The sequence below is a fragment of the Microtus ochrogaster genome, chromosome X, assembly GCF_000317375.1.
Source record: "Microtus ochrogaster isolate Prairie Vole_2 chromosome X, MicOch1.0, whole genome shotgun sequence".
NCBI classification, from domain to species: domain Eukaryota; kingdom Metazoa; phylum Chordata; class Mammalia; order Rodentia; family Cricetidae; genus Microtus; species Microtus ochrogaster.
Genome location: NC_022026.1, coordinates 32,223,332 through 32,247,515, shown reverse-complemented (window position 1 = coordinate 32,247,515; position 24,184 = coordinate 32,223,332).

Below are 24,184 nucleotides of genomic sequence, written 5' to 3'. Positions count from 1 at the left end.
ACCTTGGACTTTCCACAGGGCAGGGAACCCTGACTGCTCTTTGGACTGGAGATGGAGGGGGAAAGGAATGGGGGGAGGGGGAGAAGGGTGGGAGGAAGGGGAGGGAAATGGGAGGCTGGGAGGAGGGGGAAACTTCTTTTTTTTTTTCTCAGTAGAAAAAAAAAGAAAAAAAAAGGAACAAGTATCTTTGAAACACATCCTTGGATTCCCTTGCCCATACACAATGACAGCCAGCATACATGAAATACGAGCCTTTAGCAAGTTTCAAGGAAATGAGCATTGTAAAGGCATAAAGGATATGGAATTACTTCCAGGGTCTGTCTCATCTGATACTGATGTGATAGGGAGCTCCACCTGAAGTTTGAGTTTTAGCTTACCAGTTCTGAACACTCTTGATTTTTTTCTTTATTGGGAGAAAAAAAATGGTACTTTGATCCTATGTTGGGACTAATTGAGTCCTGGCCTTCAGCTGTTCTTCCCTGCTAGAGCCTTCTAATTGAAGTTACTAAAAGCTGTGCTTTACCTAGAGGATCAGAGGATGGGATTTTCACCTGTTGGCCATTGACTGCAGGGTATTTAAGCCTCCATGGTGCTATTAAAGAAGGGTTTCTGTACCAGCGATTGGAGGTCCATGTGTTGGTCTGTCTGTGCGTGTATTTCCTCAACCTCCAACCCCTTGCCCGAAGCTCGAGAACTGGGTTCTAGCGCATAGAGTGCATACACGGGACACGGTGCACAGCAATCCTATATCATTCTCTGTGAATATAATATACATTCTGTTGTAATAGCTTTTTATAGTCTCCATTTTTATTAATACACCCTGAATATGCTGTGGTTTTTATTGTGAATAACAAATAAAGGGTGGCTGTAAAAATAATCATAACACTATTCTATTTTTTCCATGCTTTTATCTCCCACTGTAAACTTAGATGCTGTGCAGAAAGGCAATTAAAGTAAAATGAACTCACAAAGAAAAGCTGTGACAACATGCCTTCAGCTTCCCATTGTTTCTTTTACTGGACATACTCACAACAGCCCACTGGCTTCTTGAGTGGTAGTCTTCCTTATTATAAGTATATATTATCAGTCATTAAAATTTTCCTTTAGAATTTGAAGACATACATTTCAGATATGCCTTAACTCCTAAGTACCTGGTTTTTCTTAGTTATGTTGATACTAAAAGTGTCTTCTGACATTAAATAATATGATACAGAAAGAACTTATTCTTAAATGATGGCTGTTCAGTAAGCTACTCTATTTCATCAGTTGAATACACTTTCAGAACATACTAATTAATTACCAGATATGAACAAGGCATGCTCACAGGCACAAAGGAATAAAAAAGACAGTCCCTATTACGTGGAAAGACAAGCCCAGATTTCATGAACAATGAATTCATTTGTAAAGGCAGTACTTGTTTAAAACTCATGAAAGAGAAAGAATATTCCTAAACTGGTTTTCAAATGAGCATTTTACTAGAAAAGTGGGATTCATGATGGAGGTGATAGAGAACATTAAACTGTCCTGGTAATTCCAGAAGTTGGAATATAAGGCTGTGTCTAAGAGGATTCCAGGTAAAAAGCTATCCAATGACTTACATTTTTTAATACTTAACATTTATTTTTAAAAAAAATAGACAAAAGAGAAGTTTGTAGAAGAAAAATTAAACTTTCTTTTAGAGATTCTTAAATTGAAAGTTGACAAATTTGGACTAATTTCTATAGCTGACAAAAATCCATGGAAAGTTTTGAATAGAAATGTAGCATCATTTAAGAATATTACATAACAAAGTGTTGGATCTGGGGCAAGAAAGAAGCAGAGCAGAGAGGCTGATGAAGATTGGATTGTCATCCTTTTACTAGATAGGAAGATAGCCATGTTGGAGCATAACATTTTAGAGGACAGTGCTTATTAGAGACATACGTCATATACATTATAGGATACAGGGTAGACTCTCGCACTTGAGATTCAGAACATTCTCCACACCACACTAGAGATTAGAACTATAGAATTGGTTAGGGAACAAAAACCATGTTTTAATCTTTTCGTTATGAGTGCAAATGGAAATCATTATGCTAAACCATAATAAGCCAAGTTTGGAAATATAAATAGTACATGATTCCTCTCAAATGTCAAATCAACATTTACAGAGATATGTTGCTGTGTGTTTTTGTCTGTCTGTCTGTCTTCCTATATCTCTATCCATCCCTATGCATATGCACACACACACACACACACACACATACACAGACACACAGACGCACACTTTTAAAGGTTTGACCATAAGAAAATGAAAGGAGATTATGAGAGAGGAGGAATTGATAATAAGGAAAGTGGAAAAGAGAGAACATAAGTAATTGGAAAATAAAAATATGATACTAGGGGGAAAATGGAATTAGCTGTATGGGGGAAGAGGATGTAGGGAAGAGCAGAGGGGAAGGGGGAATGAATGAGAATAAAGAGTGTAAAGGCATAAACATATGGCTATTTTATAATGTAGCTAAATATTTCTGTACTAATCTAAAATATAGTAATATTCCCCTAAAATTATTTCCTTAGTTAAGTAACTTATTATTTTGTAAATAATATTAGTATTTTAAAGCATAAGCTTAGAAGAAAATTAACTTTAAAAATATGTATTTAAAATAATTTCACCTTGTCATTCTGTGTTAATGAAAACAACTGCAACTCATATGTTCTGGATTGTAAGCTGGTCGTCCACTGCTTTCAATACGACTCAATTTATATAAAATTTGATTATAAAATCACAATTAATGATTTTTCCAAAATGAAGATGAAAGCAACTTAGGAAATAATGGGCATCCATTTATGATTTTCATACAACTTTGATCTTGTTACCCTCCAACTTGATTTAGTTGTTATGTGTTTATTGATTTATAAAGTGTTCTAAATCAAATTTACATAAATTAAATAACACAAATTTTAAATGCATAATTTGATGAGTTTTGTCAAACATAAATTCTCAAATAACTACCTCCAATATCAATATATAAAGCGTATCTATCTTCCTAGAAGATTCCTTTTGTTCTCTTTCTGACAAATAATCATGAACCCTAATCCATGTTAGGTTCTTAATACTGTCACTTTAGATTAGTTTTACTTCTGGAACTTAATATAAATGAAATTATGAAGATTTAAATTTTATGTCTGTTGTCTGTCAGTCAATAATGAATTGTTTAGTTTTACATATGTTGCTATATGCATTAATAATCAAGTCATTTTTAACTACTGAATTGTACTCCATTAAATGAACATAGCATAATTTCTTTTCTGTTCATCTGACATAAGTTTGTTCCTCTAGTCTGAGGCTATTATGAATAAAGCTGTCATGAACAACTTTTGCACTCATCATATTCTGGGGATTTGTTTATTTGGATACATATCTCAGGGTCAGAAATTGGGGTTCAACCTGAAGATCTGAAAAACAAAACAGCCAGCCACTGGTTTTGACTTGACCTCAGTCTGAAAATGAGGATCCTGACTCCAGGAATCTCAAAAGGAGACTGTATCTGAGAGTTATCTCACCCCATTTTATATTATATTCCTCTCTAGGACTGGGATCAAAGGTATGCACCACTGGGATTAAAGATATGCACCACCTGATTTCTATGGCAACTAGGCTAGCTATTGGGAATAAAGGTGTTTGTCATTGCGGCTACTGGGATTAAAGGTATGTTTTACCATAATCTGTTTTAAGGCTAACTAGTGGGACTGTTTTACTCTCAGCTCATCAGGCAATCTTCATTTATTTCAAGTCTATGAGAACACATTCAAGAATGGGATAGTGTGAGGAGGAGAATTCGTAGTGCTTGTGAGAACTCTCCAAGAAAACAAGACAATAGTCTTGGGACCTCAGTTTCTTCAAAACACAAAATTGCTCTTGGGATGTGTTTTCCTACCCCTCCCAGATATAGTGGATAGGAATGGGAGTGAGTTGACTTTAAATTATTCATTTCAACTGTCTAATGTTGTTTATTTATATGCCTCTAGGGTAAAACCTGTTTATGACACATGCAGCTTGATGTGAGATTCCCCTCTGTATGCTGTGAATACTGTTGGTGAATAAAGGAACTGGCTTGGTCTGATAGGGTAGAACAGAGCTAGGTGAAGGAAACTAAATTGAAGGCTGCCAGGAAAAAGGTGGCCAAGTCGGAGAGAAGCCATGTATTCCCACCGGAGCCAGACGAAACTTTACCCAGTAAACTATTGCCATGTGGCAATACACAGAATAATAGAGATGGGTTAAATTAATATATGAGTTAGCCAATAAGAAGCTAGAGCTAATGGGCCAAGCAGTGATTTAAATAATATAGTTTCTGTGTGATTATTTCAAGGCTGAACAGCCGGGAACCAACAAGCAGCCTCCCTACTACAGTAGCTTGCCATTGTGATTGTACACTTAACTCATAAGACTCTTCTTAACCCTCTGAATATATATTGTCTTATGCTTTGAAAAAAGTTGGCTATTGCATGAAACTACAGTCAGAATCATTTATAGGCTCTATTCTCTCAGGTCCCACCATGTTTAGAACAGTGACAGTAGTAAATTATAAAGTAGATGTATTTTAATACGAAAAAATGACTTCAATTATTTCTCTATGTAGGTATACTATTTGACAGTCACATTAGGAATGTAAGGATGTCTCTCCATCCATGTTTATATTTAGATTCTCCATTATTTTTAATTATACACATTGTAGTGGGTATGATAAAAATACCTTATTATTAGTTTAGTTCACATTTCCCTATTGCATAATGATTTCATGTTCCTTTTCACATGCTTATTGGTTACCAGAATCTCTTTTTTTGTGTTTGAACCACACTTAAAATTTTTAAGACAAATTATAATTTTTGTATTGCACTTAAGATGTATAACCTGAATATATATATATACACACATATATACAAATATACATACATATATATACTGAAATCCAATACAGACTAATACATTTATATTCCATTTTACATATTTGTATATATGTATATTTTATATGTATAAATATGAAGGGGCATGGTCGATCGGTATTTAGAATTAAACAGACCAGTTTAGTATAATAGATTCAGCTTTTAATAAACGGAAGAAAGAGACATTACAAAACCAGAGTTCCAGCAATCCAGGAGCACAGGGAACAAAAGGAAGGAGGCAAACGCACCTGGATGTTTTATCTGTTTTTCTGTGGCCCCAGGGGGACACACCCTAAACAGAATGTGATTGGCTGAAGTTCCCCATCATCTCCCCCTTTGTCTAAACAAGATCCAACAAAACCCAATACAACTATATACAGTAGGAACAAATACCAAATGTAAAATTACAAACAACAAACAATATTAAGCAAGAAACATATAGCAAAAGTTTTACTAAGCATTCTATTTCAAGAAGTCTAAATAATGTAGAGGGTAACTACAATTATCTAATCTTCAACTCCATCAAAGATTTGAGAAGGGAAGTAATATTACTTGAGCAACCAGGAAGTACAAACGAGAAGCTTCCAAAATGTGCAACAAATAACAGAGACAACTGACTACCTGGGCAATCAACCAAAGTCTCATTTGCAATGCTGAAGCAACCAACTTTGGTTAAGGCCGAACATAACTGACATATCATTTTCAAAGGCATGGAACTTTTTGGAACTATCTTACCCTGTCTTGGCAAGATAAGACAATTCTGTTTTTATCCATTTATGGATACTTTGTATCTCTGTCAGTAATTGAGGTATGGGCTTTTCTTTGCCCAAAGGCCAGTTCTGCCAAGAAGAAGACAAGCTCCCAGTGGAGTGCCTTTGGTGCTCAACTTTCTCTCGGGAGTAGAGCGGTGTTGCCAGGAGTGATTGTGTCTCGTTAGCACAGAACTCTAGTTTAGATTAAAGGCCATTTTTTACAGCTCTTCGAAGAGGTTGAAGATTATACTATCTATACTAAATATAATCTCTATGTATCAAAAAACCTGATTAGCCTAAATATAAATATGACAAACATATATGACTATTGATTTATAATACTTGATACCTATCTAACTTGAAGACTAAGAGAATAAACAACTGTGCAATAAATGAGGACAATGACTTCCAAATGTAAACAATGCATATCATTACATAAATAATATCAGAGGTAGAAATGTACACTACAATATGGTAAATATATGTATATATATATTATATATATGTCAATACATAACAAATATTGTAAACAGAGGTAGAAGCATAAAATATTCAATATACTTTAACTTTTGTATCAATACCAATAGAATTTTCTAAAAACAATAACTCACAAATACCAATTATCCCATCACCAATTAATCCCCCCCTTTTTTAATAAACATCCCTGAGCCTATAAAACACTTCCCCCATCCCCTCAACCCTATACCAACCCCTAAATGATGTCCCTAAACCTGAGGGCAAACTCTGCTGGGAAAGGGGATGACGTCCTCTAAGATTGCTTCCAGGTGTCATGGGGTGATGTTCTTCTTAGGGGGTCCTGTGAAAGTAAATGATGGTAAAATTCCCAGATTAATATTTGGTCTGAGAAAATTGCAAATAGTCTCTGAGTGTTTTGAGGTCTGACTATAGTGTTGCCAAAAATGTGCACCATTCAAAACTGTCTTGTGCAATTTACCTTTTATAATTAATTCAGAGACTTTTTCCACATAAGTTTTTAATTTTTTACTTGATTTATTTGGTAAAAAGATCAATTCTAAGATAATATCATCTCTCTGCATTAAGATTCCTGTAGGAGAAATTCTGGAAGGCAATATGACGAGAATATAACTAGGATTTGATTCACCCTATTCACATGTGCCTCATGGACGAAGAGTTTAAGAAAAGTATATGGAATAGAGAAAAGCAAAGTCCCAGAGGGAAAATATAAATGGGATAATTTAAGAAAAGCTGGGTAGTAACAAGGCAAGCTAAGGTAGAGCATTCATAAGAAAGAATAAATCTCTGAGTATTTATTTGGGAGCTAGGTGACAAACCCCCAAAGAGGAAAGAGCCCAAAGAGTAAAGAGTAAAAACAACTAAAAATAGATTTATTTTTATGAACTATGATACTATCTTAAATTATACTATCAAGATTTTTTACCAGTTGATTAACCATTGCCTTTGGTTATAATACAAAAATCTGTTTGTAGGTTTGAATGTCTCCTCTTTAAACTTTATTTATTGAAAACATGATTCATAGTGCTTTTCCACAAGAAGATATAACTTTGGGGAGTTATGTTATGAGAAATTTGGTCTCATGAACTAATTTTATGCTACCATAAAATGGGTTTCTATGGGTGAGTTGTTTCATTTTCCTTCTTTTGCCATGTGAAAACTGATTATCCTTGCTTGACTTTCTACTTTCTATCTTGTGAAGACACAGTAAGATAAGCCCAATGAAACTCCATTTCCTTGGTTTTGGTCTCCCCAGCTCGAGAGTTATGGAGCAATAAATTTCTGGTGAAGACCCTGATATTGATCCCCACACCTATAAACAACTGATTTTTGAAAAAGAAGTTTAAATTAATCAATGGAATATAGAAAACACCTCCAAATTGGATATAATTGGATATCAACATATAAAAGAAAGCCAATAGAACCATATCTATTCGCATGCACAAAACTTAAGTCCAAATGGTTCAAACACCTCAACATAAATTCAGCCACACTGAACCTCATTGAAGAGAAAGTGGGAAGAAGCCTTGAATGCATGGGTATGTGAGTCCACTTCCTAAGTATAACATGAGTAGCAGAAACACTGAGAGAAAAAATTAATAAATGGGTCCTTTTGAAATTGAGACACTTTTATAAGGTAAAGGACACAGTCACTAAGACAAAATGACATCCTACTGAATGGGAAAAGATCTTTACTAACCCCACATCAGACAGAGGTTTGATCTCCAAAATATATAAAGAACTCAAGAAACTAGACATCAAATTGCCAAACATACCAATCAAAAAATGGGGTACAGATCTGAACAGAGGATTCTCAAAAGATAAATTGCAAATGGCTTAAAGACACTTAAAAAATTGTCAACATCTTTAGCCATCAGTAAAATGCAAATCAAACCGACTCTAACATATCATCTTACACTGGTCAGAAAGTCTAAGCTCAAAACCACCAATGATAGGTTATGCTGAAGATGTGGAGTAAGGGGAACGGGGAACACTCCTCCATTGCTGGTGGGAGTGCAAACTTGTACAGCCACTTTGGAAATCAGTATGGCAGTTTTTCAGAAAATTGGGAATCAATCAACCTCGGGACACAGCAATACCACTCTTGGGCATATACCCAAAAGATGCACACTTATACCACAAGGACATTTACTGAACTGTGTTCATAGCAGCATTATTTATAATAGTCAGAACCTGGAAATGTATATGCCCCTCAACTGAAGAATGGATAAAGAAAATGTGGTACATTTACACAATGGAGTAAAAAACAACGACATGGTGAAATTTTCATGCAAATGGATGGAGCTAGATTAAAAACATCCTCAGTAAGGTAACTCAGACCCAGATGGACAAACATGGTGCATACTTACTCACTCGTAAGTGGATACTAGACGTAATGCTAAGGATAATCCTATAGTCCACGATCTGAGAGAAGATAAGCAACAAGAACCCTAAGAAAGACACATGGATCTCCCTGGGAAGGAGAAACAGACAAGACCTCCTGAGAAAATTAGGAGAGGAGAGAAAGGAGGGTGGAAGGGGGAATGAAAGAGGAGAGAGGGAGGAAAAGGATGCTCAAGAAGGAGGAAGAACAATGAGGGAGAGAAAGGAAAGAGATATCTTGATTGAGGGAGCCAATAAGGAGCTATCAAGAAGTAGGGCACCAGAGAAAATCCCAGACATCCTCAAGGATGACCCAGAAATACTCTAAGGAACAATGGAGTGGATGCTTAAATTGGCCTTGCCCTCTAATCAGACTGATGACTACCTTAATTGTCATCATAGGACTTTAAACCAGCAACTAATAGAAGCAAATACAGAGATCTACAGCAAAGCACTGGGCTGAGCTACTTGAGATCCACTCAGGAGAGGGAGGAACAATTATATAACAAAAGGGTCAAGACCATGGTAGCCACAGAAACAGATGACCTAGTGAGAGCTCACTGACTTTGGACTGATAGTTCTCAAACCTGCATAGGACCAAATTAAGCTTCCTGAATATGGGGGACAATTGTGAGGCCTGGAGAATCTGTGGGGCCACTGATGGTGTGACCAGGATTTATCCCCAGTGCTTGAACTTTCACCTAGCAGCACATTCTCTTTGAAGGGATACCTGTTCAATCTTGATAATAGTGGGGAGGGCCTTGGTGACCACTCAAAGTGAAGGGTCAGACTTTGGTGACTCCTCATGGGAAGCCTTACCCTTTCTGAGAAGTGGATGGTGAAGTGGTCTGGGATAAGGTGGAGTTAACAGCAAGAGGGGAGGGAGTCGGAGCAGGGATAGCTCTGTAAAATGGAAAAAAAATTATAAAAAAATCTTAATAAAGAAAAAATAAAGTTTGTTGAACAGGGAAAAAAACTTAACAATCTTAAACTATTATAGAAACACAAATCAGAGCAAAATAGCAAACAATAGGACCATATTTCTCAAAGTGTATCTCTGGGATAATATAAATTGTTATTCTGTGACAAATAATTACTAAGTTTTGACAAAATCAAATTCCTTTCTTGGGGACTTTTTACAGCCTATTTTAATATAATGTGCATTCTGAAACATAGAAATTTCTAAAGGCTAGTTCATCTTGATCCTTTTTTAAACAAAACTCATGTATTATACCCTTGTTGTTTTCAATATAGTTTTAGAAAATCTTTATAATTTAATAACATAGAATTCTCAGAAAAGACTGGTCGAGTGAATTCAACACCTTTAAATGTCAGTAGGTCAGAAACTATAAGAAAGACAGCTTTATAATAGGATTATGTAGCTCTATATAACCCAGCTTGAATTTGTCACATTATCCTGAATTGCATAATAATTGAATGTGGGCACTGGAAAACACACAGGAATATATTAGTTATACCACTTTGGAAATTTAATTTTCATGCCATTGCATAGCTCGTATAACCGAGGAAATAACAACCTTTAGATTTATGTAGATCTATGTAGCTTGTCAACCTCAATGTCATTGAGAAATATTTCTATTGAAGTGACATCACTGTGTTCTTTGTAATTAGTTTAGAAATAATTTACATTAGGAAATAAAAATACTATTTTTATCAATGTAATAACCATTTCTCCAATGACAGATTTGGAAATTCAAAATCATGCATAACATTAATGTTTCCTTTCCTCCACTTTAAATCTATCAATTTATTTATTTGCATTATTTCCCTGATTATTGCTCAGGACTGTTCAGAGTCCATACTTCATGTTATGAAAAAATTTTCTTTGTGCTACTTTTTAAATATCCCTTTCTCAGACATTTTCATGGATACAAAATTCAAAGTATTTTTAAGTAGCATTCAAGGACTTCTATTCCTAGTTCATGCAGACATCTCCATTCCTGTGTTTCTCTTCCTTCTAGTAGGATATCTTTGCTCTAATCAGAGATTTCCTCTACCAAAGGACTAGACACATTCTATTTCTACCAGTTATTTCTCTGTACCTTTTATAAATATATCTAAAAATCAATCTCCCCTTTAACACTTTGTACAAATAAGTTTAATTGCTAGGAAGTCTTAGCAAAAGCCCTATGCTGTCTACCTCCTCTGAATGGTTCCTTTGACTTGGGACTGAGTTTCTTATGTCTTATATTGATGTGCCTTCTTCCTGGTCTATATTGTAAATTTTAACTACTATGCTTTGTTTTCATTTAAATTAACCTAAAGAATACATTTTGAAGAATTCTAGTAAAATAAATACAACTTCAATGTCAACCCCTCCCTCCCTCCTTCTCTCACCTTTGTTCTCACTTTCTCTGCAGCTCCAGGCTGACCTTCAACTTGCCATGCAGATCCTAGTTGATTCCACCTTGCAATTCTCTGCCTATACCTCTCAAATGTGGATTGAAGGTTGGCAATTGGTCATCTCTTGGCTTATGCATTCGTACTTGAGTTCTGCTATTTCCTTTTACAAGAATGAATTTTAATCTACATTTTGATTTCATAATGATTAAATTACATTTGTTTTCTCTTACTCTAGTGTCAGTATGTATTACAGTGTGTTTATGAAAAAGCTTCTAATGTATAAATAATGTAAATCCAACTACTAGATCTTTTGTTCTAAAAATAGTAGAAATATCTTTATTTATATTCAATTTTGAAAGAGATTTGGTGATACATCCATACTGTACAATCTCTCAAACTTAGCAGTTCTCTGTCTCAGAGAATTTCATATTCTCCTAACTGCCAAACGAATAATTCATATTTGTAATAAGCGGAGATGTTATTCTTTTTTTGGAGAGGGAGGGACTCATTTCCAATGATCCCAAGTTGTTTATCAAAACCACCTTGAAAATGTTGCTTTGATTTCCTTATTGACTAATAATCTGAACATGTTTTGGCATAGTCTTATGGTACAGGATCTGATTAGAGATTTATAACATTGCAAACTTGTCCTTCTTCATTTTCTTTAAAGTAGAAATCTTTAAAAAGTGTTAGCATTTGAAGTATTTCTATGAAGCATGTGTCTCTTAACAAACTTAAAAAAAACAGACAGCATGTGTTGCGTGTGTATGGTAAGGGGTGTTTTTGTGTTGAGGGTGGATAGAGAAAATAATTTGCAAGAAAGAAGGCTACAGAGTAATATGGAAGACTAATGTAGAAAGATATAGTGCGGTAGAATTTCCTTTAATGGGTACAAGAACAGTTCATCATGAATATACATATGAGACAACATCATGGTAGTTGCCTGGAAACAAGTAAGAGAGAGTCAAATAATGACAGGACTCTAATACCCCAGTAAACCAACTTCAACTTTAAAACTATTAGAAAATTGGATAGTGAAAAAATTAGCACACAGAATTTAGTGCTACAAAAGCTACTTTAAAAATATAAACTTACATTTAGTTTTTCTGTCACCTTAACAGTTTTGTTCAATAAAATACTGAGAGTCAGTATTAATTACTACTTCAAACAGCTTTGGAAAATAGACTGGTAAAAGCTGAAATAAATGCTTTATAAGTCCATTTGACATCATGTAAATGATAAGGTACCTCTTTAGACAAGCATTTTTATAACACATTACAATGCCACCCTGAAGTATTCCTTCCTATTGGGAGAAATGCCTGTTAACTTGACAGTTTAAAGTAATGCTTTAAAAGTCCCTGTAATGGCTTCATGAAACAGAAATGACTTCAGAAAGTTCAGCATGAATGATACAATTCTTCACTGTGCTTTTCAACAGAAGATACAAGAATATCATACAGTGAGATGAGAGGGTTCCTCTGGCTGAATACCCTTCCTGGTAAGCACAAAAGATGCTCTATGTATCAAACTTGACAGGAGCAAGAAAGACAAATGCATATGCTTGAATAGAAGCAGTATATTATTTAAGTGTGAAAGGGAAAAAAAAACAAGAGATTGGTACAGGATTTCTTACACTTCATTGCTTAAAAATAAAACTTATGGATGATATTTTAATTTTAACGGTATTAAATATCTGTTTTAATTACTAGAAACTTCAGTATTAATACTAATATATTTTTGCCTTACTACTATATAATCTGATGGCTATCAATTCATTTATTCAACAAGAATTTCTCAGTTGTATAATGAGAATACATTGTGTCCAGGGAAATATGTAGAGAGGTATGAAAATTATGAAGCTCCAGAGCATAAAATTTGGTACTCATGACCTAGTCAAGGACAAAGTATGTGACTTGTATAAGTTTATAACTGTCATAGTGTAATGAACTGTTATAGCACAATGTTGTCCAGTAGTTTCCAGAAATGTAGAAGAAATAATACATTATTATCTCTAAGAGAACTGGGAAAGAGATCAAGAAAATTGAATTGTGTTTTAAATGATAAATAAGACATTTCACCTGGAGAAGATAAAACAAGGAAGGTCTGCTTGGGAAAATTATTCCTTTTTTAAAAAGCCTGAAAGTGGGCAAAAATGAGCTAAGAAGGCATGAGAAGATGCCACTGAAATATTGGAAATCTAAGTCAGCAACTGTTAGCTGGGGACTCATAAAACTCACAGATCATCAAAAACTTCCCAAGAGCTTTGTACAAACAGATAACTTGATCCAAAACCTGGAAATTTGTATGTAGGATATTTGAGATGGAAAGAAAATCTTTTTAAAAATGGCCCCCAGGTTTATCAGAGATGTTATCCAGCTTTGGGAGCTATGCTTCAAGGTTCTACTTAAATTTCAATGCACAGAAATTACCCGAAGTCTTTGTAAAAATATAGTTTCATATTCAGTTTGTTTAGGATGGATTCTGATATTCTGGGCTTCTAACAAGCTCCCAAGTGATGACATTGTTACTGGTTTATGAATAATGTGTGACAATATTATAGACTACATTAAAGAGAAAAGAGAGACTCTGAGCCACAGTGATATTTTTAAGCATAGTGTTAACACCTGTGTCTGTACTTTAGACATTCCATTAAAACATTATTATGGCAAATGATTTTTTGCAGTGGACAAGAGTAGATTAAGAGCTTATTTTAAATTTGTTTCCACAGTTTCAGTGGATGTAACAACAGAATTGACGGTTAACATGTTAAAGAGAACGTATTTCAAACCATTTTGATGTAGTCACAGAGACTGACTGATTATATAGTTAGCAGGACTATGTGGCAAGGAGAAGGGAGAAATTTCTCAGGGCAATTGTTACACTTATTTGGATGAGGATATGGAGAAAATGTTTTTATCAAGGTAATTACATATAACATACTATGTTTGTATTAATATTTATTTTCTGGGAAATTTGCAACTTCAGAGACTGGAAAGATGGCCTGGAAGTTCAAAACACAGGCTTCTCTTACAGAGGACAGGGGTTCAATTCATAGCATCTACATGGTAGATCACAATTTTCTGTAAGTACAGTATAAGAGGAATATGATACCATCTTCTGTTCTGCTCAGGCACTGCATAAACATGGTGGACATACATACATGCAATCAGTACACCCATACACATAATTAATTATTAACTAATCAATTTTAAAATGATACACATCCATGGTATCTGTATGTGTACATATAGAAAGATTTCATGATTGACTTACATGGTGATATAGGCTTAGTGAGTCCAATATTTCATACAGGCCAGTTGGCAGGAGATTCAAAGAACTACATGTCAAGTTCAATGGAAATCTGCTGATAAAATTCTTTCTCACTTGGGGAAAGGCAATCTTTTTCTTCTAAAATATCTTGTTTCAATTGGGTATCTCATATTAAAAAAATAACCTTACAGAACCATCCTAACTTTTGACTAGAGGATAACCATTTGAAAAATTTTAGAAAGTAATTAAAAGCATGAGTATATAATTCAAAAGACAGGTGTATACTATTAATCCATTTGAAGAATTAAAAGTCATTACTATCATGCAAACCTCAGAAGTAATGACATTAGACTTGTAGAGCATGTATAGAAAAAAAAAGAGGAGTAAAATAAAGTGTATTTCTTAAATGTTTAAGGAATAAATGGAGCAAAAAACAACCTGTAAACAATCCAGAAGTTGACTGGAGGTATAACAATGTTTAAATAAACTTTTGAGTCATCCTTAACACTTCTTTTCTTTTCAACACCATCATTACTCATATATGAATCTGCAGTTTATTTCTCTCTATTTAACTTTTTAAAATTTTTATTGCTTTATGAATCATACCATTCAAAATTTCCACTTCCTCCCATTTAACTTCTGCTCTCCCACTCAACCTCCCTCCTCCCCTTCCAGTCCTAAGAGAGAGAGGTCAGGGTACCCTGCCCTGTGGGAAATCCAAGGCCCTCCCCGCTCCATCCAGGCCTAGGAATGTGTACATCCAAACAGACTAGGATCCTAAAAAGCCAGTACATGCAGTAGAGACAAATCCCAGTGCCATTATCATTGGCTTCTCAGTCTGCCCCAATTGTCAGCCATATTCAGCGGGTCCAGCTTGATCCCATGCTCATTCAGTCCCAGTCCAGTTGGCTTTGGTGAGCTCCCAATAGATCAGACACACTGTCTCATTGGGTGGACCAACCCCTCGGGGTCCTGACTTCCTTGCTTATCTTCTCCCTCCTTCTGCTCTTAAACTGGACCTTGGGAGCTCAGTTCAGTGCACCGATGTGGGTCTCTGTCTCTATTTCCATCCTTCACTGGGTGAAGGTTCTATGGCGATATTCAAGATATTCACCAGTGTGACTATGGGACGAGGCCAGTTCAGACACCCTCTCCTCTACTGCCCAAGGACATAGATGGGGACATCCCCGTAGACACCTGGGAACCCCTCTAGATCTAAGTCTCTTGCCAACTTCCCTGCTCCCATATCTGCCCTTCCTCCATCTCAACCATCCCATTCCTGTAGTAATAAGAGTGGCGGGGCTGCGTCCCCAGCACCCCGGCCGCCTACATGACTAACTTATGACCCGAAATAACAACACACAAACTGTATTCATTTAAACACTGCTTGGCCCATTTCTATCTAGTCTCTTCTCGGCTAATTCTCACATATTAATTTAGCCCATTTCTAATCATCTATGTAGCACTGGTCTTACCGGGAAGATTCTAGCCTACGTCCATCCTGGGTTGGAGCTTCATTGCGTGTGTCTGCCCAGGAGCGGGCAGCATGGCGTCTCTACTCCAGAGAGCAGAGCTGTCTGTCTGAGCTCACTTCCTCTTCCTCCCAGCATTCTGTTCTGTTTACTCTTCCCACCTATGTTTTAACCTATGAGGGCCAGCAGTTTGTTTATTACTTAACCAATGAAATCAACAGATTGATATATGACACTCCCACATCACTTCCCCTTTTTTTTTAAAAAAAAAAAAGGAAGGCTTTAACTTTAACATAGCAAAATTACATATAACAAAACAGTTATCAAGCAAGAATTACAGTTACAATATTTATATCTATTTTATCTTTTATCATAACAATGGGAAACTATAACTATAACTAACCATTCTTCAAGTTTATCAAAGACTCCAGAAGAGAACTTGGATGCTTTAAACTGGATCTGACTTGGAAGTCACTTTCCTGTGGTGTATGTTCCTTAATTCCAGAATATGTTATGTAAGCTGCCAGGAAAAGAAAACAATTAGATAGTCTCACCCAGCTATAATACCTATGAACCACAAAAATTGGCATTAAAGTTACCAGTATTGCAAAATATGAATAAAGGTTCAATAAGTGGGTGTCATTCATGTTTAATTCACAAAGCATAGCAAAATCGTGTTATAAATTTTAATTATAATTCTAAGGTAGAAAACTTGGAGGTATTTTAAGAAATAAAGCAAAACTACCTGAATTAGGATATTTAGTGGAATTACTATGACTACTCTCTGAAGGAAAATCAAAGTTTGTTTAAGTAGTGAAAATGAAAGCAGAAAACCAGTAAGGAGAGTCTTGTAGAAACTCAGGAGTTTGATGTTAATTGCCTGGTCCCTGGTGTTGGCATTGTGAAAAAAATGAAAAGTAGCCTGATTATGAATACATTTTGAAAATAGAACAAGCATCATTTACTTATGGGTTAACAATAAGATGTGAAAAAACACAACAGAATATGGGAATGAATATGAGGTTTTTATCATCTAGTGTCTCTGCATTTAGAGTACGACTTACAGTGAAGTGAAAGAGAAAAAAGACAGTTTTTAGATGGGGTATTATATTAAGATTCATACAAGACATCCCAGTGAAATTATATAATAGAAATCTGAACACCAGAAGAACAAAACAGGAAAATATAACCAAACAGAAAGAAAGCTGATAGGTGGACTCTTAGAAGTCATGTAACAAAAAAAAAAAAAAAACTGTCTGCAAAGTGATGTCAGTTTTAGACTGGTAAGCTAATATTTACATATGATAAGAGCCATAAAGCAATCATTGTATTTATCCAGTTATAATCCATGAGTGACCCTAAAAATATTAAGTACAGTCATGAAAGCCCATTTTGAATACAGCTAAAAGACTATGAGAGTTCATAGACGATCACATAAAACCAACTATACACATACATGCTCAAAAACCATTCTGATCAACAGAAAAGCAAATTAAACCATATTTGACCTATTTTATCGTATAACAGAAAATACTGCAAATATCAAACTGCAAATGGAAAACAGCGACATTATGTACATCAGAAGCATTTAGATATTGTATTAATTGATAGTAGTTGTCCCATTAAAAGTATGTATAATATGGGTTTATTCATAGGGAATTACAAGAAACCCAAAATAAATTGCTCATAATACTTATTTTCTTCAAACACTTAAAGGTGAGTGAACTGATTGAAAACTGTTCAATGTTTAAGAGATATTAATATAATTACTAACTGTAACATCTGATCTAAGATCAGATCTCAGAATGTGTAAAACAGTGGACCAACTGATGAGATCTGAATATGGAAAGTGTATTTCAGTGTGGTCATTTTCTATTGTTGAGTCTCCTTATCCTAATAATACTATAGCTATATAAGATAATATATTTGTTTTTAGGAAATACACGCCTAAGCATTTGGGATTAAAGTTACTCTTAGGAAGTAGCATATATGTAAATGTATATATGTGTTATAAAGTTTATAAAAAATCGTGAATTTGACAAAATGTACACAACTGCTGATTGTGGGTGAAGGGTAGAAGAGATAAGAAAGTTCTTAGCATTACTGCAAAGTTTTAGAAAGTTAAAAGGATATCAACATAAACAGTTTAAAATGGGAGGAAAGGAAGATAGCCAAGACCAAACATTCTATTTAGAAAACTTGCTGTGAAGAACCAAAAAGGGAGTGGCATATATGAAAGAATAATGATGCATAAGTCTGTAGCATTTAGTAAACTCATAAGGTTCCAAGTGCTTGGTCATATTGACTTAATATATTCACATCCATATAGGATATAGATATTAGAATTCTCTTCATTAGTACCTGTAGAAAGCAAGTCTCACTGCAATGAATAATGTAGTCAAGGCCAAAGTGTAACAGGTGTAGTAGGTGTTACAAATGGAGATACTGAAGCATCTTTGTTTGTTTATGAGAATGTACTAAAGAAAATGAAATAGGAGACAAAGTCATCAAGTGTAATTAAGGACAGGAAAAGAAGTACTTAAAGTGTATAAAAATGAATGTTAAGATGATTTGCAGTGATAGAAGATATCTATGCAATGTATTAATATTGAAAATAACATAAATGAACCACTTGAGGCTTTCTATCATGAATTGAAAGTGTAATAAATGTTCCTGGTTGTTTTTCACTAGTTATGTCTAGTTGCTTAGGATAGAAAAGAGTTATGGTTGTTTCTGTTACTATAGTAGAGAGAGAAAAGAATATGAGATTTGAGAGGATGTGTAATAAGCCATTGGTATTCAAATCCATGGTCTGAAAAGTTTGGAATCAGTGTTCTGTGATACCCAATATGGAATTTGTTAAGTATTTAACTGCATTCCTGTGCCCTCAATGTCATGTAAGTAAAGAGAGTTTGGACATTGTATTGCTGTTGCAATCCTTGGTGACAGCCAAACAGGAAATGAGGGAAGTAGTATCTATTACTTATTCTAAAGCCAAAGAGGATACTAATGCTCAAAGCTGTTTTAGCTAACTTCTGCTAGGTACATCCTACTTGTCTATCCGACGTTAAACTTCCTTCTTTGTCAAATGTCTCTTTAAAGAAGGCAAATGGCCAGTGATCCACACACATGTGAATATATGTACCGTTACAATTTGCAAAACACCTGCCAAGGACAAGGTCAATGTGACCTAAGAGATTGACATTATGAGGGCTGACTGCGAAGCCAAGAACAATGGCACTGGGTTTTGATTGTACTGGATGTACTGGCTTTGTGGGAGCCTAGTCTGTTTGGATGCTCACCTTTCTAAACCTGCATGGAGTGGGGAGGACCTTGGACTTCCCACAGGGCAGGTAACCCTGACTGCTCTTTGGACTGGAGAAGGAAAGGGAGAGGGTAGGTAGAAGGGGAGGGAAATGGGAGGAGGTGGAAATTTTTAATAAAATTTTTAATAAATTAAAAAAAATTAAAAAAGACATTGACATTACAACTAACCACCCTTCCTCATCTTTCTACTTTACTATAACATTAACATCTTAAATACAATAACATTTCTAGTACTTTTTTCTCTAGTTTTTGCCTTTATGCCTTCATTTATCTGCTTACTCAGTTTAGATTCTATTTTGATTTCTGATTTGGGAGTTGAAAGGTCATTTTCATTTAAGACATATTTTAATATATTTTTAATTTTATTGTACTAAAGGAAGCCAACGTTGGGTGAGAAGACTGTATGAAAAAGAAAAGTTGAAATGAAAAGGGAGAAACTGGAAGTAAGATATAATGAAGTTCTTAGACAGGGACACATGTAGACTTTTTGCCAGGAGCAGGTTTATTTGTGCCAGCACAAGTTCAGAAAATTCATAGCCAAAGGCCAAGGCCTGAGCACAGTGGAGCTTTGCCTTATATACATTTTCAGACCCTTTGTCCCCCTAATATGGTAACATACATTTTTAGTGGATATTTTATGTCTATAAGGCTATGACACTAAGTCTAAACGAATGTGATAGGGTTGCTATGGCACTGCGGCACTGAGGCTGCAGAGTTGTGATAAGGTTACCATGACACTGAAGACACAGGGATGCAATAAAGCTGCATGTAGGCACACTGACACTTATTAAACTATGTTGTTTCTTTTTTGCTCTAAGGCCCTTACTGCAAAGGAATTACTTTATCTTTAAGAGAAAGCAAAATAGATTTTATGGGTTGTTTTTTTAGTTATAGGAAGTTACAGCACCAGAGATAAGAAGAGCTTATAATTCTGCAGACAGAAGACACCTTTTTTCTCTTTCTCCCTTCCCTTCCCATACCCTCTCCTCCCTTCCTTTCCCCTTCCCTTCTCTCGTCTTCTCTTCTCTCTGTCTATATTTCTTTCTGTCTCTCTAACTCTGTTCTGCTTTATCGTCCTGGCTGGCCTATTAATTCATATTGTAGCAACATTTGAGGCTGACCTCAAATACCTGGCAATTCTCCTACTTCCCAAGTGCTGGGATTATAGGGCAATGATGCTACCCCAACAAAATGGTATTGCTGAACTATGACAATAGAAGTGTCACAATTTATTCACAGATTACATTTCTCTCCAGTATTACTTTCCATGGTTTTGAGCTTTCATCTCTTAATTGATATATATGCTCAAAACAACCCAAAATCTATTTTGTTTTCTCTTAAAGATAAAGTAATATCATGGTGATATTTTCATTTGGCCCATAAAATACAATATTGAATGTACTAAACCCTGTGGAGAGAAAAAAAAATAAACCACAATAGTTAAAATGAGGTCTCTGCCATGGAGGTACCTTACAATTTATAATATACTGTCTCTAGAAAGTCCATTGATATGGACTGAAAATACTTATAAATGCAAAATGCCTAGTAATGTGATCAACAAATAATTACCCTGAATGATGCAATAAACAACCTCAGCACTTTAAGGCTATGCTGATTTAACCATACAGTGATTCATATTTTTAGATTGCAGACTGCATTTCAATTGCTTACAAAAAGGAGCACCATATTTTTAAGAACAGTATTTATTTATTTATTTATTTTACTTTGTGAGTAACTCAGAAAAGTAACATCTTAAATTAGGTATCCATTTACAGCTGTCAGCTGCTTCAATAAATAGGGGTGCACTGCATAAAACTCTGTGGAGAAAACAAAGAAAAATCTGTTGAACATCTATGAGAAATGATCAAGATTGCAGTTTATATATTTCTCTATTCTGTATTTCAAGGTTTATTTGCTTATATTATTGCTATCAGCTTGAGACACTCAATTAAGGAAGAGGAACTGTACATATACAGGCTTGAAAAGTCATAGCATCTAGTGAAAATGTGGTTGTAGAAAAAGCTTATCTAAAATGTTATTTATGAAGAGCCATCAGGGTTCCCTGACCTGTGGGAAGTCCAAGGACCGCCCACCTCCATACAGGTTTAGTAAGTTGAGCATCCAAACCACCCAGGCCCCCGCAAAGCCAGCACGTGCAGTAGGATCAAAAACCCATTGCCCTTGTTCTTGAGTTCTCTGCAGTCCTCATTGTCCGCTATGTTCAGCAAATCCGGTTTTATCCCATGCTTTTTCAGACTCAGGCCAGCGCGGGGAGGAGGCAGAAATCCTCAATAAATAAATAAATTAAGAAAAAAAAATAACTACAAAAAAAATAAAATGTTATTTATGCATTCTTCATAATTTTGTATGAGAAATTACTGAATGGAAAAAAGAGATTTCTCTATAAGGACAGTAATTATAATTTAAGCATAATTGAAGTGGAATTTAATAACATGTTGGATGGTTTAAAAAAAAGTCATTTACTATGCCAGATCACAACTTGACCATCAGCAAGGTGAAAAGGTTTAATGAGATGATATCTAAAGAAATCTGTGATATTTTCTCCTTTCTAAGTCACCTGTAAAAACTTAGTATCAAAACCCTTTCTACCTATTCATTTTGAAAGGGCATAGTCATAACTATATCCATTTTAAAGGCAGAAGAAATGGAATGTAGGGTAAAAACAAGACATAAGGGCAACTATCATAATCAAAAATGTAACATAAATTAAAAATTATTACATTCACGAATGAAAGTGTAGGTCGAGATTCATTGATTTGAAAAGACTCAATTTGGGGCTGTCTTTTCTTTTCATCTTCATTCATGGGATGATTTGCTATGTCTTGATACCGTGAATTATAGATTTACCATTTCTCCCTTAAATAAATTTCATTAAATTACTTTTGACAGGCATTCACTAATGAAGAAAAACATGGTGAGCTATAATCATCTCTATCTTGATAGAAAAATAGTGATAAAAGCCATGCATTGTTATTAAATTGCTTAATTGCCAGGCATCACCCAAGCTGAAATAATAACAGAGCAAATCTCTATTGACTTGTCACTGAGTGTTGATCAAATCTCATGTCATTCCCCTGCTTGAGCTTGAGTTCAGACAGTGAAAAAGGGAATTTGCTAATCCATTGAATCAGCTATGGAATACAGAAACAAACAAACAAACAAACCAGATATAGCCCATCTTTTTGGCATGAACAGAAAACAACCAGAATGTCTTACAATATTATACACCTTTCCATGAGACTGATTTCTTTTTCTTTGTTAAAACTTTCTCATTTTAATTTTCAGTTAAGAATGAATCATGTCAATAAGGTCTTTTTTTTTTTTGCCTTTTCCTTCTTTCTTTTCTTCTATATCTCCCTCTGGGTCTTTAGAAAACTGAAGAAAAAGAGAAATAATAACAGAGCAAATCTCTGTTATATCCTGATCAATTCCTGGGGATTTTTTTTTGTTTATGCAATTAATCACAAAGAATCCATGCATTGATTTAAGTTTCAAAGGCTTTTTTATCAGTCAAAATTTTTATCCAAGATTTATCCTTAAAACTTGGTGTAATTACACACGCTTGTAATTCTAAAACTATTTTTTTTTTTACGTGTGAACGGTTATCAGTTGGAAATAGATTCTGAGTTAGAGAATAGCCTTCCTCCTCCTCTTCTGTAGAGTTCCCTGAATCTTGAGGAAAATAATTTGGTGGAGTGTTGTAGGAGGAGCGGGCCTGCTTTTCATCCCGCCTGGCTAGCTTATACCCGAAATAATTACACAGAAATTGTATTAATTAAAATTACTGCTTGGCCCATAAGATCTAGCCTCTTATTGGCTAATTCTCACATCTTGATTCAACCCATTTCTAATAATCTGTATGTCACCACGAGGTCATGGTTTACTGAGAAAGATTCAGCATGTCTGACCTGGCAGCTTCATGGGAGCTCTCTCTCTCCATTCTTCCCAGCATTTAGTTCTGTCTATTCCACCTACCTAAGTCTGCCCTATCAAAAGGCCAAGGCAATTCCTTTATTCAACCAATGAATGCAACACATAGACAGAAGAACCTCCTACATCAGTGGAGGTGTACATTTAGGACTCAATATTCCAAGGTCTCTTAGTCTCTGCATATTTTCTTACTGTGAATACCTGTATTTGTTGTTAACTGCTTCAGGAAAAAGCTTCTCTGATTATGGTTGAGAAAGGTTGATCACAGTTGTCTTTTAAAACCCATATGCATATGGTGTATGTGTGCATAAATATATATTTGAAATATCTGTAATAGGATGAATTACTAAACTCCAGACTGAAACATTAAAACAATAATAGAAATTGGCAAAATACTTTGCAGTGATGCTGAAAACTGTACATCTTGTACAACTACATTGATCTACAATGCAGTATAAAGCACATAAGAGACGAATGCTGTAGGTTTGTAAACTCAGTGCTCCTAGCCTACCAACCAAAACAGAGAGAGAGAGAAATAAAAGGAACAAGTAACTCTTAAGACAACAAAGTTTGATTCAGTAAAAACCTGTGGAGCATTGATCTCTAGTTTAAGAAACCAGAGATTGCTGTGCACTCACAACAAGGGGTGATTACAGTACAGGAAAAGGTAAAGGAGAAAGGGATTGAGGGTTTTTTTCTGCTGTTTTTTTGTTTGTTTTTGTTTGTTTGTTTGTTTTTTTACCTGTAGTTGGCCCTTCCTAGTAGTAAGCAAGGAGTGGAAAGTTAAAGAATGTGGAGAAATAAATTACCTTGGTTTCAAGAATTGTCGTTGTTCAACCAAAATGGAGGAGCTTAGGGCTATGGTGAAACTGTGGCTAACAGCACCAACAGCAAGAGGAGTGGCAAAGAGAAGAGTATTACTGGAAGTTAGTAGGCTGGCATGGCACACAAACCTGTGAGCAACAGACTCTGTCTCAAACAAAGTGGAAAGTGAGGATTGACATCTGAGATTGTCTTATGTGTATGGTGGCACAATATCATCTGTACACATACACACAATAAATAACTAGTTTAAAAGAATAAAGCATGGGGCATGACCTTAAGTGTCTTTTGGCCATTTGAACTTCTGTTGAGAATTCTCTGTTCAGTTCAGTGCCCCATTTTTTATTTGGGTTAATTAGCATTTTAAAGGCTAGTTTCCTGAGTTCTCTATATATTTTGGAGATCAGTCCTTTGTCTGTT